We start from the raw sequence: 14,554 nt of genomic DNA on the forward strand, positions 1-14,554 counted from the left end.
CCTGTGACTCCTGACTGAACTGCAGTGGCAGTGTTGGCATTAATTGATTCAGAATGGATCACTTTTAATTAAAAAGGAGTGCACACTGATGTTATATTCAGCTATTGAACACCAGATGCAAATGTTGAACATAAAATTAATTAAGAAAGTGACTTGGGATTTCAACTACTCGATTGAAAACAGATGCAGTCAATTAGCACAAATTTATTTTAACTCCCGACCTTCAGTCATCACATTACATGACTCTCCTATCAGGCAGTGGTAATAATTTGCGTTTACGTGGAGTATAGTGCGATAAATCAAAATTAATTCCTATCGACTGACCCAGGCGCAATGCGAAGTGTGAGAAGAATTCCCCAATACCCAGCCCATGAAACCCTCATGGAAACTTTGCCGACGTGATCTAACAAATTAATCAGTGGCCTAATTCAAGCTGGAGTGGGTGCAATATCACCGTATTCAGCGTGGAGGGGCATCGTTGTTGTGAGGACGTTGGCTAGCCTCATGGTGCTGCAAAGCTGCGCTCGTCTATCCACTCCTAGGTATCTTGCCCAGTACATAGCTGAACCAGAACTTTCTATCTCCAAGCTCAATCGTTCCATTTGCTAAGTCCTAAACTGCAGAGATGCTCACTCTTTCTCAGGCAAGCTGACTAAAGAACTCCATGTCCACACTCTAGGCAATCTGGGAACAGAAGACCACTATGGAGGCTTCTCCCAGTCTGCCCTTCACCTCAGTTTCCCCTGCAGCAAAATCACTTACGCCAATTGTAGTGCAAGTCGCGTTAATTATGTGTCGCTTCCAGTGCCAACCAATGTGTGCTCTGGGAAGTGAACAAATTCCCACAAAATTTCCCTTCCTTTCAACTTCTGCTATTTAGCTCCTGCCAGGCCACCCATCAAGGTTAGCGTCTGTACAAAACACCAATTTTTCCGGAATTCTGACTCCCAGGAGAGTACTTCAAATTCCTTGGTCTTACCTTCCCATCGGAGGCCGGCGTATATCACTCTGTCGCTCTTCACCTGATTTACTTCAGACTCTGCGGACCGTGAATTCAGTGTGAAGTTGCTATAGTCACGAACACGCATATTTTGGCCTCTGTTAACCGCTCCACCGTAGCTTTGCGTGGCTTTCTCGCATGTTTCACTGAAAATGGGATGATGGACATTTATCAGCAGGCATACAAGTTCTTCGTCTGCTTCCTGATGCACCAGCATGGGGTCAACCACCCACTCACTGTCACTCATCTTACGGCAGCTGGAGGCCACACCCGTTACCGCTTTCTCAGAGCTTGGACCGCTCTTGTCACTTCCCTTCGCCGCTCTCCAGCCTTCCACAGTCAACTCCAAATACTTTCCTGGGACAAACTAGCCTCCAGTAAATTGACACGTTTCCACAAAGTTTTCATGTCGTGTGAATTACTTTAATACCATCACCTGACATTAATTATTCCAATATGTCCATACTATATGCTCTACAAGATGCATTGTGCCTTGTCAGTCATTTTTGTTCAGTCCTACTGTTCGCTCAACGTGACTTATGTGATCTTTAATGACTTCATGTAAGGGGCATAGTTCTTGCCATTTTACCCCTGCATACTGGCACAGCACGAATTTGATGTCGGAGCTGGTCCCACACATGTTATATCGCGATCAGATAGGGCGATCTCGCTGGTGACTGGAGTACCACAACATTACACAGTTCATAGAGAGACATGCCATATGTCGAAGAGCATTGTCCTGTTGAAAAATTGCACCGCAGTATTGTCACACGAGGAGTAAGTTACAAGGAATCATGATGTCCATTACGTACCGTTAAGCCATCAGAGTTCCTTTGATCACTACCTGGGTCACCTGAAGTTGTACTGAATGGCTCCAACCGTCGAGAGTAGTACCGTTCTGGCTCTCCAAAACATTGTACGAAATGGAGCTCTGGCAGGTCGCGCCCTTACTAGCCGACGAAGGTCATCCAGGATGGTGCAGAATTGTAAATCGTCATTCTAGATAGTGCGACGCTATTCATCAACAGTCTTTGCTTCCTGGGCATAGACCACATCCAATGTACCCGTTTGTGTTGTGGTCTTATCAGTAACCTACTCATGGGACTGTAATTCCCCAAGCTCGCTGCTGCTAGTCTTCGACCAGTGATGTAGGATTGCAGATTATGTTGCGGGGAATACATTGCTTGTTCTCAGATAGCAGGTGTAGACACGAAGGACTTCCTTTCTGCACAGTTTGATGGTCCTTCCTGGTGGTGGTCAGACGTGGTCGACCGGAACCTTGACGATGAGAATGCCTGCTCTCGCGCCCCATGCTGTCCACTATCGGGCCACTGTCACATCCGAAAGCACCAAAAATCAGGATACTGCTTTATTCGACCTGCCGAACCAACAGACACCACAACGAGGACTCTTTCCAACTCTGAGGGGATGATAACGCCTTCTTACACGAGTACGCAGCGTCTCTGTATCCTTAATAGTAATTACTCAACATATGATGCTGTTCACACCCCTTGTATGTCCCGCGAGGCCTGGTAACAACGTAAAGACGAATAACGCTAATGGAGCCCGGTAGCCGTTTTAGCTGTCACATAGAGTTGTAGCAACATTCGTTTACATATCCGCCGATGCTGTGTGCGTGTGGAAACTTGCGCTGACATCCGACCATGTCTCTTCGTGTGTAACATTTTTTTGTCAGGCAATGCATTGTTGGGTAAAAGAGATTGACCACTTCGCATCAGGAAAAGACCTCATGATTGTACTTGGTTCCGAAACAGATAGTCATGGGTGAGATAAAAATGAGACTATATAGTAAAAAAAATAATTTTTTTGGTAGTGCTGCTTTCTTTTCCAAAAGACACTCTGATGGATTCTATGCTGAATGTTCCTTCATTCCACGTTCAAATAGAAGTATAACAACATGGTGGATTCCAGAATTTTTTTAATCAACAATCTTGTGACTGGTCTGATATGGCGTGTAACGATTTCCTCTCATACACCAAGCCCTTACAACTCTGAAGGAACATTGGATTGTTCTTCTCAATAACACAGGCATTGCCGTACAACAGATATTCTTCCCTGACATCTGAATATGAGTCCTACTATCCTCTCCATATTCTAGTTATCATTTTTCACAAATGACTTTCCTTGCCGATTATCTGCAAATATCTTCATTACATGTAATTACAAATGTTTCCACGAAGTTTCATTGTCCTTAGGTCACTCATTTGTTCACTACTAAAATAATGGATGAAGCAGTCAGCATATACAGAGTGGCTATGACGAAACTTGCGCTACTTGAGGCAAGTTTCATTATGCCCATTCTGTACATACTGACTGCTTCATCCATTATTTTAGTAGTGATCAACCAGGCACAGTTACCTATGACACAGTTTTAGGTTTGCAGTTATAGTCTGTGTATTTCAATCACAAACTGCCTTGTGACATAGCTCTTCTGGTGTTCTGTTTGGAAGTGTCATTTTGAGTGAGAGGGAGTTCCCCAGGGCAGCTTAGCGTTACATTTTATGTTTCTTCATTTGGTGTATAGTTCTCTCAAAACAAAACAACACTCGTAACCAAGTAGTTGAGTGAGGGTGCTGATGACATAGCTGTTGAACGCGCTATGCGCTCCACCACCACCACCACCACCTCCAACACCACCGCCTACACCTCCATCACCGTCCATCAACAAGCAAATTTTATGCTTTCATCAGCTTGCTAATGGAGAGCTGAAACACTTTGAATGCGATAAAAGGGAATAAATGTATGGGAGACTGGCAAGTTGACGAGCGAGGTTAAAAATGGCTCAAAAGTCTTTAAGCGCTATGGGACTTAACATCAGAGGTCATCAGTCCCCTAGACTTAGAACTACTTAAACCTAACTAACCTAAGGACATCACACATATCCATGCCCGAAGCAGGATTCGAACCTGCGGACCTAAGGACATCACACATATCCATGCCCGAGGCAGGATTCGAACCTGCGACCGTAGTAGCATTACGGTTCCGTACTGAAGCACCTAGAGCCGCTCTGTCACAGCGGCCGGCAGTGAGGTTAAATGACTGAGCACTTAGTTTAGGTCCATAATTCTAGGAAGCACCACCTTACAGACACTACTAGCTCCTGACATGGTGCGACACTACAAAACGTTTCCGCCAATTCAGTGTGAGTCGATGATTCTCATCTACATTTCCTGACGTCATAATGTTCAAGGCATTCAACAAAAGTTCTTGTGGTTCATCTAGTAAAATTCGTGGTTCTTTTTTTGCTACAAACGGTTAGATAGTATGAGTTTCACAGCCACTACTTACTCGTGTCTCATCTGGTTAATCTTACTCAAAAACCAAAACACACTTAATATAGGTGACTGAGGAAAACTGATGACCCCGTCAGCCATTGAACACTGCTTGTTTAAAAGCAACTCAGTCGTTACAGCAATTAATGGGTTCACAGTATGTGATGTCGAACCGAACAGCCCAGCTGTTTCGTTGGTGCAGAACCTACATACTTTGTTTTTGTTGCGCAACATGCTGAAACAAAATGTTCCTGCTCAGGCTGCAGCACCTATTGGACAACTCGTAGATATTGTTGCCGAACCGTAGGTGGAAGAATATGATGAATCTAGTTCTTCAACGATTGTTGCTCCAAATAAGTCGAAACGGCGCCGAAATTTTCAATTTTAAACCGTTGCCTAAAAGAAGAACATCTGTGAAAAAAATGGATACGTCACACTGCGCAAAGTGTAAGTGCTTCAACAAGCTCTCCTCTGCAGCCGATGCGAGGCGATAAGGAAGCACACAAACTGGAATAAAAGCGTTTGAAACGACACAGAAAAACATCCGAAGAACGTATAGTGAAGTTTTGTGCATGTGATGTTATCTACGTTGGCCTTCCAGCAAATTCCACACATAATGGTACGGAAATTGTTCAGATTTTGAAGGTGTGAATTTTAAGCGTGATTTTTGTTAATGAAAAATATTTATCTTGACTTATACTAGTATTAACTTTCAAGAAAATAATCCTTTCAATAAATACTACTCGGTCAGAACTACATAGCAATGTTTAATTAATTAATGTACTTCCGTATGCTTTCTAAGAAAAAGCGATTGAAATTTTATAAGTATTTTCATCTTGTCCAGTGGTTAAAACTATCTTACTCCAGTACTGCGTCAATTATAAACTCCTTCATTACATTTTAAAGTTGGTTAGATAACTGTGTCTGTACTAAAACAAATATATACATCTAGGCACAGTACAATACAAGGTCGTTCTATTACTACATTCAGAGGAAAACAATTTCCAAAACCTAATTTATTAAAAATAGTGAATCACTATTGTTGTCAAACTGCGCCGATCCCATCTATCTCGATAGCGGAGTTCATTTGGCTTTTCAAAATGTTTTAGGTTGAAAGTAACAGAGCAGTAGGAATCAAAGCTGTTATTTTGTCAGGATTTAATATTCTTTAACGGGACACGGCCGTAAGTGAATTTCCTATGATTATCCATACTAAAGTTGGTACACATTTATCAAAAACTGTTTGCCCAAATCATACCAAATTGGGAACATGAATAAGTTGTCAATTTTTCTTCAAAACTTACTTATATGACAGAAGTAATGTTATCACAGTGAAAACAGTATCTAAATATTTGTCACACCTTTTTCATTGCAATAATACAATGAAAAGGATGAAATTAATTTCTGTATCAGGTTTCAATGACACTGATGTACAAGTTTCAGAGAAAACTGCATCTAAATCTAAAAAATTCATGTTTTTGAGAACAGCTACTTCAAGTTTTTGATTCGATCTGTTGAACCTGCATTCAAACTTAACACTCGCCAGGTCCATAGATGTCACCATTGCCGGTTTCTGCATCCTCCAGCTTACTTTCAGAGGTTCAATCTGGAATTCTGGTCTCTTTTGTCACTTTCAGAAAACTTTTGTCTGGCCTCCAAGCCCTCTGCTGGTCAATTCACAAAAGTGCTTTCTTCATGTTCACCTCATGTTCTATGTCCATATCACTGAAAACTCTCAACCTACTGACTTTCAGATCACTGAAACACAGCACTTTATCTTTGGCACAAGTTTTTAGGGTTCTGGGACACACATAATGTGTTTTACGCAAGCGTTCCCTCATACTGTTACTGAAACTTTCATTGCGATTTTGATTTCTCCCGTTGGTGCATTTTGTCAATAGGTTTTTGCTATCTGAGTCTCTCTAGATAGGTTTTATAATGTCTACTGTTGACATTGGTAGGGGACTGTCATATCTGTATTCATCACATACGCTGACACTCTGATATTTATACCTTGACTCGGAACCCTTTGGACAGAGAGAGTGGTTGGTGGCCTTTGCTATAGCAATCCTGTGAAAAAGGTAGCCCACAGCTTTCTTCAGTTCATTTCTCCGTACAGCCAGTTCATAATTTGTTTGGAGAAGGTCTATTTCCGAATCTGATAGTCTGCCACAACCTGGTATTCCCTGACGTCAGAAAGTTTTTTCTTCTCTTAAGATCGTTACGAGGTTTCCTCAGTCTTGTACCCAAACGTTTAGATTTTGCAGTGCCCAGTCCCTGGTAAAGGATTATGTTGTACCAACACGCTGAATAGCCTTGCTATCACCATCACCCAAATACTTAGCATACAACGAGTTTCGCCTCCTACATGCACCAATAAGTTTCATCTCTCTACTGTATACGTCAAAGCTTTTCAGTAATTTGTATGCTGCTTTCTCTGTGTTTATGTAGCGTTGGCAGAACTCGGACAAACGCTCGACATCCAGAAATTTCCGGAATTCAAGTGACATGACACTGATAACACCATTGAGAGATTTTTCCATGTACCATCAAGGACTGCAGTGATGTGTTTTCCCTTACTCACTCAAAGCGTTTCTCTGGGCAGTAGTTCTCACTGATGCCGAACTTACTTTCTCGTGGACTTTATTCCATAACTAAGAATTGAAAGTAAATTTCTCGGTCGAGCTGACAAAACTAACGTTCTATTGAGCGTCTGGGCAACGTTATTGACTTTCCCAGTAAACCTCATCCCCTACAATAACCTCACATTTACGATGTAGTTTCGTGCACTTGTTATCTTAGACGACATAACAGATGTCTCTTTACCACACACTGCACATAACAGAAGTATACAGAGGCCAGTCCCCCTCTTCAAATTTTTGTATACCATCATGCAGTCGTCGCTGTCACGCCACTTGCATTTAGTAGTGCTAGTTCAGAAAGACGTCCTAAATCCACTATAAAGTTCCCATTAATATTCTTACCTTTTCAAGTATCGTAACAATCTCACTACCAGGAGGTGGAGTTATGGAGCGAAGCGACGAAATTCTCTGAATAGACCCACTGTATTATCCGCATAAGAGTTTATTACAGTCACTATCTGGTATAGCTGTTATCTTTATGCTTACCGCTAATCTTCAACGTTCTTATCTGGGAATCTTTCAGATCTTTACGGGTAAAATATGACTATGAACTTAATAACGTTACTTCCTGAAATCAAGCGTCTCCTTTAAATCACTACAACAAGTAAAACACTTTCACTCGCTTATTAGCAGAGTGACCAATTTGAAAAGCACTGTGAATTTTCAACTTCTCGCGGCGTAATGAATAGTCCATTAAATTTCGGGCATGCAGCCGCGTAAATAAAATTTCCTCCACTGATATTTCGGCCGCGTATTGTCCAGCCATCCTCAGAGTGAGTTACAAGACTGACGACAAGATGCCAAGTTCGGCCTTATATGCTCCACCACGGCGGTACTGCGCATGTGGGTCACATCTGCATATAAGGCCGCGCTTGACATCTTGTCGGTGTTGTAACTCACTCTGAGGATGGCTGGACGATACACGGCCGAAACATGTCGAGAAAATTTTATTTGCGCGGGTGCATGCCCGAAATTTAATGGACTTGAAAAGCAGTGGTCACGGAGGTAATAAACAGTTTGCTGCAACTGACACAGCTGCATTGACAGGAGACATAAGGGAGCGTGTCTTTGTTTAGAAAATGCTCTCTCTTTCCTGGCAGTGTGCACCGAACAAAAAAATGCCATACATACTCTTGTTCACTGAAGCATAACTGGAGTGAGAAAAGTTATTTCGACGGTTTTTCACTCCATTTGTGGAGTGTCAGGGAGAGTACCGCCAAGCGACCTGGCCAGCAGGCTACTTAAGTCAGCAGGGCGGCCACGCCCTCGTGTGACGGCTCCCCTAGGGCAGGCCGTGCATCTGTCGGGAGGTGCCTCTCTTTACTACTGCTGCTCACGCGCGAGACCATCGCGTTTCCCAGCTACGAACTAACCTCGCAGATGAAGACACGTCAATAAATGACGATAATAACTCCGTGATACTGAACGGCGTAGTGCAAGTCTTTCAGCAGCGTGATTCTAACCTACCCCCGTAATGCCACCGAGGGGAGAAGAACTACACTTTAGTGTGGCATGCGAACCACCTGTCGTTCCTAGCATATACACAAGTTACTGAGAGGGGAAGGTTGAGTTACAGGCAGACTGACGTATTCCGAAGTCCGACCGGGATTTGATCTCGCAACCTCTCGGATTCCAGGCACGTCCTTTACCGCTTTCTTCACCAGACTGTCTTGGTACGTTCATCAACATTCAGACGACCACAGTCAAAATCATTATGTAATATGAGATGCACATAGAGAAAACAAGTTTTAGTAAGAAAAATAATTTGATTATATGAATACGTCGGACATGTCCGAAAGAATAGACATCCCGCAGAATCCACAGCTGTGAAGCATTATATGTTAACTGAATGGGGATGAGTGCTGTCAGCTGTAGCGGTATTAAGCGAAATCAGCTGCCACGGGAGAAAATTTGTACTGTACCGGGATTCGAAACCAGGATCTCCTGCTTACTGAGAAATGTGGTACCCACAGCACCATCCGGGACACAGCGTTACCACACCTGCAACGACTTTCTTGCCACACCTCACGGCTGATTCCCACTCCGACCAAGCGCCAGCTATCCGCTTACCCTGTTCGTTATACTCCGGTCCGCTACTCATAGATGTCAGAAAGAACAGACACCACGCATTCATATAACTGATGAGCCTAGCTGGGCAATGGATCCACCTTCTTCAGCGAGAATGAAAAAATACGTCCTGTGGGGATACTTGAGCAGCGAACGGGAGTATAACGGACAGGGAGTGTGGGTCGGCCGTGAAGCGTGCCGAGATAGTTCATGCAGTTCCGATAACACTGTGTGCCGGGTGGCGCAGTGGGTACCACACGCCCATACTAAGCAGGAGATCCAGGGTTCGAATCCCGGTTCAGTACATACTTTCGCTCGTCGCCGCTGCAGCTGACAGCAGTGATCCCCCTTCAATTTACATACGAGTACATTCTGAGTAATCAGGAAACCGACTCACGACCTAGCGTCCATTTTCTTTTTAATTTTTTCACCGGTAAGCCAAAGCATTATGACCACTGTCCACCGCGGCGTTGGATGCTGCCTCGTGGTATTTTGGGCACTTGACACGCTAGCAAAAGTATGTAAGCGGAGCGGGCTCGAACGGGGGATCACCCTAGCGAAGATCTCGTATATGCTGCAAATGGGGAAATCTGTTGAGTTGAGCGACTTTGGCAAGGGGCAGTGAACGAGTATCTCGAGACGGCGAGGTTGATCGAATGTTCACTTGCTACTGTCGTGAGCTTCTATGGAAATTATAGAACAGTGAAACTGCCAGCCGGCCTGGGTGGCCGAGAGGTTCTAGGCGGTACAGTCTGGAACCGCGCGACCGCTACAGTCGCAGGTTCGAATCCCGCCTCTGGCATGGATGTGTGTGATGTCCTTAGGTTAGTTAGGTTTAAGTATTTCTAGGTTCTAGGGGACTGATGACCTCAGCAGTTAATTCCCATAGTGCTCAGAGCTATTTGAACTATTTTTTTGAAACTGCCACTAGGCGCTAAATGATTAGAAGACGACGACTCTTCACAGAATTTGGGGTTCGGAGGCTTGTCAGCTCTGCAAAGTAGGGTAGATGGTGATCTGTGGCATCTCTGCCGAAAGAATACAGTGCTGGTTCACGCACAAGTGTTTCAGAGCAGACCGTTCATTGCACAGTGTTGAACATGGAGCTCCGCAGCAGACCACCCCTATGTGTTCACATGATGACCAAACGACATCGCCCATTGCGACTGCAGTGGACGCGGGACCACCAGGATTCGACCGTCGATCACTGGAAACGTGTCGGCTCTTCGGGTGAATCACATTTTTGCTGCAGTAGGTCGTCTACAAATGCCGTCGTTGAGGTGATCGACGACCCGAAAAGTGCAGCGTGCTACGGACGCCTGCTGGTGGGAATCGTATTTTGCCATGGGAGACAGTCTCCTACGATCGCATAGGGTGTGTGGTAATAATCGAAGACATGCTGACAGCTGCGAACCAACTGCATCCCTTCATGCTTGAGGTCTTCCCCGACGGCGATGTCATCATTCAGCAGTATAATTATTTTTATCTCAGAGCCAGAATCGCGCTACAGTGGTCCGAGGAACATTACAGTGAACTCACGCTGATGTCTCGGCGACCAAGTTCGCCTGATGTAAATCCTATGGAACCCATCTGGGTCGCTGTCAGGCGTCATCACCGCGCCCGCAGATCAGCGGCGCGTTATTTACGCGAATTACACGACTTTTGCACGGACATAATGCAAAATATCTGCACAAACGCCACGCGGGGTAGCCGTACGGTCTTAGGCGCGTTGAAACGGTTCGCGCGGCTCCCCTCGTCGGAGGTTCGAGTCTTCCCTCGGGCATGGGTGTGTATGTGTTGTTCTTAGCGTAAGATAGTTTTAGATCAAGTAGTATGTAAGCCTAGGGACCGATGACCTCAACAGGTTTGTCCCCTAGGAACATACCACAAATCCCCAAATTTCCTGCATAAACGTAACAACAAACTCTCGGATCCCTGATACGCAGAATCAGTGACCTATTTCGCTCCAAAGACGGACAAATAAGCTACTAAGCAGGTGTTCATAATGCTTTGGCCCATCAGTGTATTTATACATTTTTATTTACTTTTTATTTTTTTTACTTTTTATATATATAAGTAAGTGAACAAAACAAGGCTTCGCGTGACAAGGCACCAGAAACGAGGAGGAATCAAAGATCAAAGGTGAACTTAACCAGCAACCTGTCGATTAAAAACGAGAAAAAGCATATTTGCAAAAGCACCCGATAACGTGGTTACCGCAGCCATTTCCAACGTGCTGTCTCCAGATACTGGTGAAAGACACCGGGATCAGGGTTATCCGCTCCTTCAACAACTGAGTGAACAAAGTGACCCAGGAGCCAGACGATCGTATTTTTTTTCGTTTCAGCAAAAAGGATACGTCCGCACGAATAATAAATTCATCCGAAAAAGAGGATTCAAGCCCTCTGTTAAGTAAAGCCAACTGTCGACGAATCCAGAGTCAATGACCCTGTCCACAAGGGACCAGCCTGTGAAGTGAGTTATTAGTGTGATGAAATTCGCCATATTAAGTAGTTGAACGAAAGCCTATGAGAAAAAGACAGTCGCCTATACGTATCAAAAGATGAATGACGCTATACCATGACGAAGCAATGCCCATCGGTGATATAGGAAGACTATGATGAGAACAAACACTTCTGTTTTCTAGGATATTGGCGGGTAAGCTGTTTCAACACGGGAGAGGCAAGATTGTTCACCTCAGCGGGAAGTCTCCGGTAGTTAGGTGCATCTTTGAAAGGACTTCAGCGCCTAAAAAATTGACAGTTATAAAATATTCGCGGATATTTAGAAATTTAGGGCTATTCTTGCCAACATCAACTGGAGAGAGGAGTACGAGACGTAATGGAGTACGATGCCAGTGTACACGTTAAGACATTGCATCGTAAAAACAAAATGGACACCTTCACTTCAGTCTCAAGAAGACCTAATCCTCCGAGTTTGCGCGGCCCACCCACGATTTTATACTATACTCGAAAGATGTGTCATCGCCATAAGAATTGACCCGATAGTTGTTTGAGTCTGCGGGCCTTCATCGTGGGGAGCAGGAAGATCTGTGCAGTGTAATACAGTTTACTGAAAATATATATGTCTAAGACCCGCGCTTGGTGAAAGAGGCTCAGAAAAGTCCGTTCGTGTTCAAGAATCGTTCTCTAAACTGGAATCGTAACCCCTCGTCAATTCAGTGCCATCGTTTTGATCGGTTGCGATCTGCTATGATACCTGAAGTATTTTTGCGACCGACCGCCGTTGTCAAAGGAATTACCACTTGGATAAAGCACCTCAACGGCAGGAACATGCATTTGCACCAGCAGGGCGACAAAAGGAATCCAGTGTATCCTTGAGCACGGAAATGACATCAGCATTTCGTACTAAAACCATGACCGTTTCTTCGTAAGTGCCGACCGAGACATGTTCTCCCAATATTGTCGGGTCACATAGTTGGGTGGCAGTACGTTGAAGCAAGGGTTCTAAGAAAGGAACAAAGGGACTTCCCTGGGGTAGGCCTCGTCGGATCGAAATGCGAGGGTAAGGTGACGTTCACAACCACGAAGGCGTGGATACTAGTGAAAAGATTGGTTATGACCAGGTGTGCGTTGTGAGTAATACCCAAAGCGGTTAACACACATATTAACTCAGACTGACACGATGAAATCCCTTGTGGAAGCCTAGAAAAAGCAAAGCCCCCGAGATACTAATCGCCGCAGCCTCCGAAACGACATCTCGACATTCGGTAACAGAAGTTAGTAGCGTTTGCCAGGCGCACAACTTCGGCGAATGGTAAAGATTTTGTGGAGCAACTTAGAGGGACGGACGTTTATAGCTCGAACGACAGTTTTATAGTTGAACCGCCGCACAAAATAAATGTGAAACTCTGATAACACAAGTAGCCTTAGGAATGCTATTTTGCAACTTTTGTGATAAAAATGTACAATAGCTCACGCACTTGTTGAGGTTTGGTCAGTTCGTATTTCAGAACACTACGCAATGCTTTACTAGGCAAAGTCATTATACTTTTGATTTTGAGTGGATCCACAGTCTATTATAAAGACGTCGACGGTCTTGTCTAGAGTTTGGTGGCGCGACTAGCTGTTTGCTGTACAAAGTGGGGTGAGCTGCAGTTGACTGCCCGCAGTAAGAACACACTTGCAATACGATTATGTAAAACATTCACAGCGAGCTTGTAGTGCACGCGCAACTTGTACCTCGACTAGCATTTATGGTTACAAAATAGTGGACTGTACTGAAACTTCCATCATTGGAAGGAAACGTGTCTCCCATGTGGAGACCTGATCATTGTGATTATTTGGCGAGAGTAGTTTTTGATACCCGGTGTGGAATCTATTTGTATGTAATTCTTCCCGATGGTACAATATGTAATTTGATCACATTCCTTATCAATGAAGCTTTCTCAATGTTTTGCAACTTCTATAAATTTTGCTTTGTTTCATTTCTCTCACGTTTTGCCCCTCTGTGTGAAACATGCTTTCAGAACATTAATATCAAATGTGCTAGAGTGATTTAATTTTTTTTGGGGACAATTATATTGTTTTATATTTAATTATTCTTTCATATCGCTTTCTCTTTAGCAGTCTTTTCTTATGTAGACGAGTTTATGCCGAGTTCCACAAAACACTTAACACTCAGTGCGAAACGTACTAGTTTCCCTCTGCAACTGGTAGTATTTGTACAGATATCTGGCTGCAATTAATAGCAAAACCAGAGTCAATAATTGTGAAAATTATTCTTCGAGTTTGAAAATTAGATGCTGGAGAAGAAGCAGATAGCAGAGTGGCAGACCTTCAATCTACATAAAGTGTGATTACATGATGTCCTGTAACTGTGTGCTGTAACATAATGTGCAGTGCTGCCGATCGCTATAAACCAGGTTGCTTTACACATTTCCATGCATGATGAGATGTTTCCTATGATTGCAATAGCTCAAGTAAATTCAGTTTCCTTTTGCTACGCCGATTGTTACATGACAAAATTAGTAAGGAAACGCGAGAGTAAAATTTCTTCCAATTTCGAAAAGCTGGCTTTATTCAACCACACAGAAGTGCCGCAAGTCTCAGCCGGGAGGCGTAATCATTTCAGCATGTTACTAGAGCAGGAAGACAACAACCTCCCCACTGTTAAGAGAGGCTGCGAACAGCTCGGCAGACAATTGTTAGAATGGTGCAGAGCGAACACCAAAGTTACTCCCGTAACAGTAACAATAGTTAGGATACAACAACGTCTAGCGGGAGGTCGACTAAGCAGTAAACACCCTGTAGAAGTACGTAAAGCAAATGTAGCGGAATCGAAGATCGCTGACGACTTAGGAAGAGCAGAATCAATTCGGTCATTACGAATGACCTCGTTGAGCAGAGCCTCAGCTCGGGGACATAAATACTCCACCTCCACTACGTTTTGGCACTCGGTCAGTAGGATCGATGTCGTTCAAGTCATTCGCACTCGATTCCCTGGTTAAGTTATGTTAACATCTTGTGTGTGATCTTGTTCTAGTGTTGGTCTTGCACTTGTTGCGCAGCGAAAAGACCAGCGAAAATGGT

This window comes from Schistocerca piceifrons, chromosome 6 (assembly GCF_021461385.2).
Source record: "Schistocerca piceifrons isolate TAMUIC-IGC-003096 chromosome 6, iqSchPice1.1, whole genome shotgun sequence".
Taxonomy (NCBI): Eukaryota; Metazoa; Arthropoda; class Insecta; order Orthoptera; family Acrididae; genus Schistocerca; species Schistocerca piceifrons.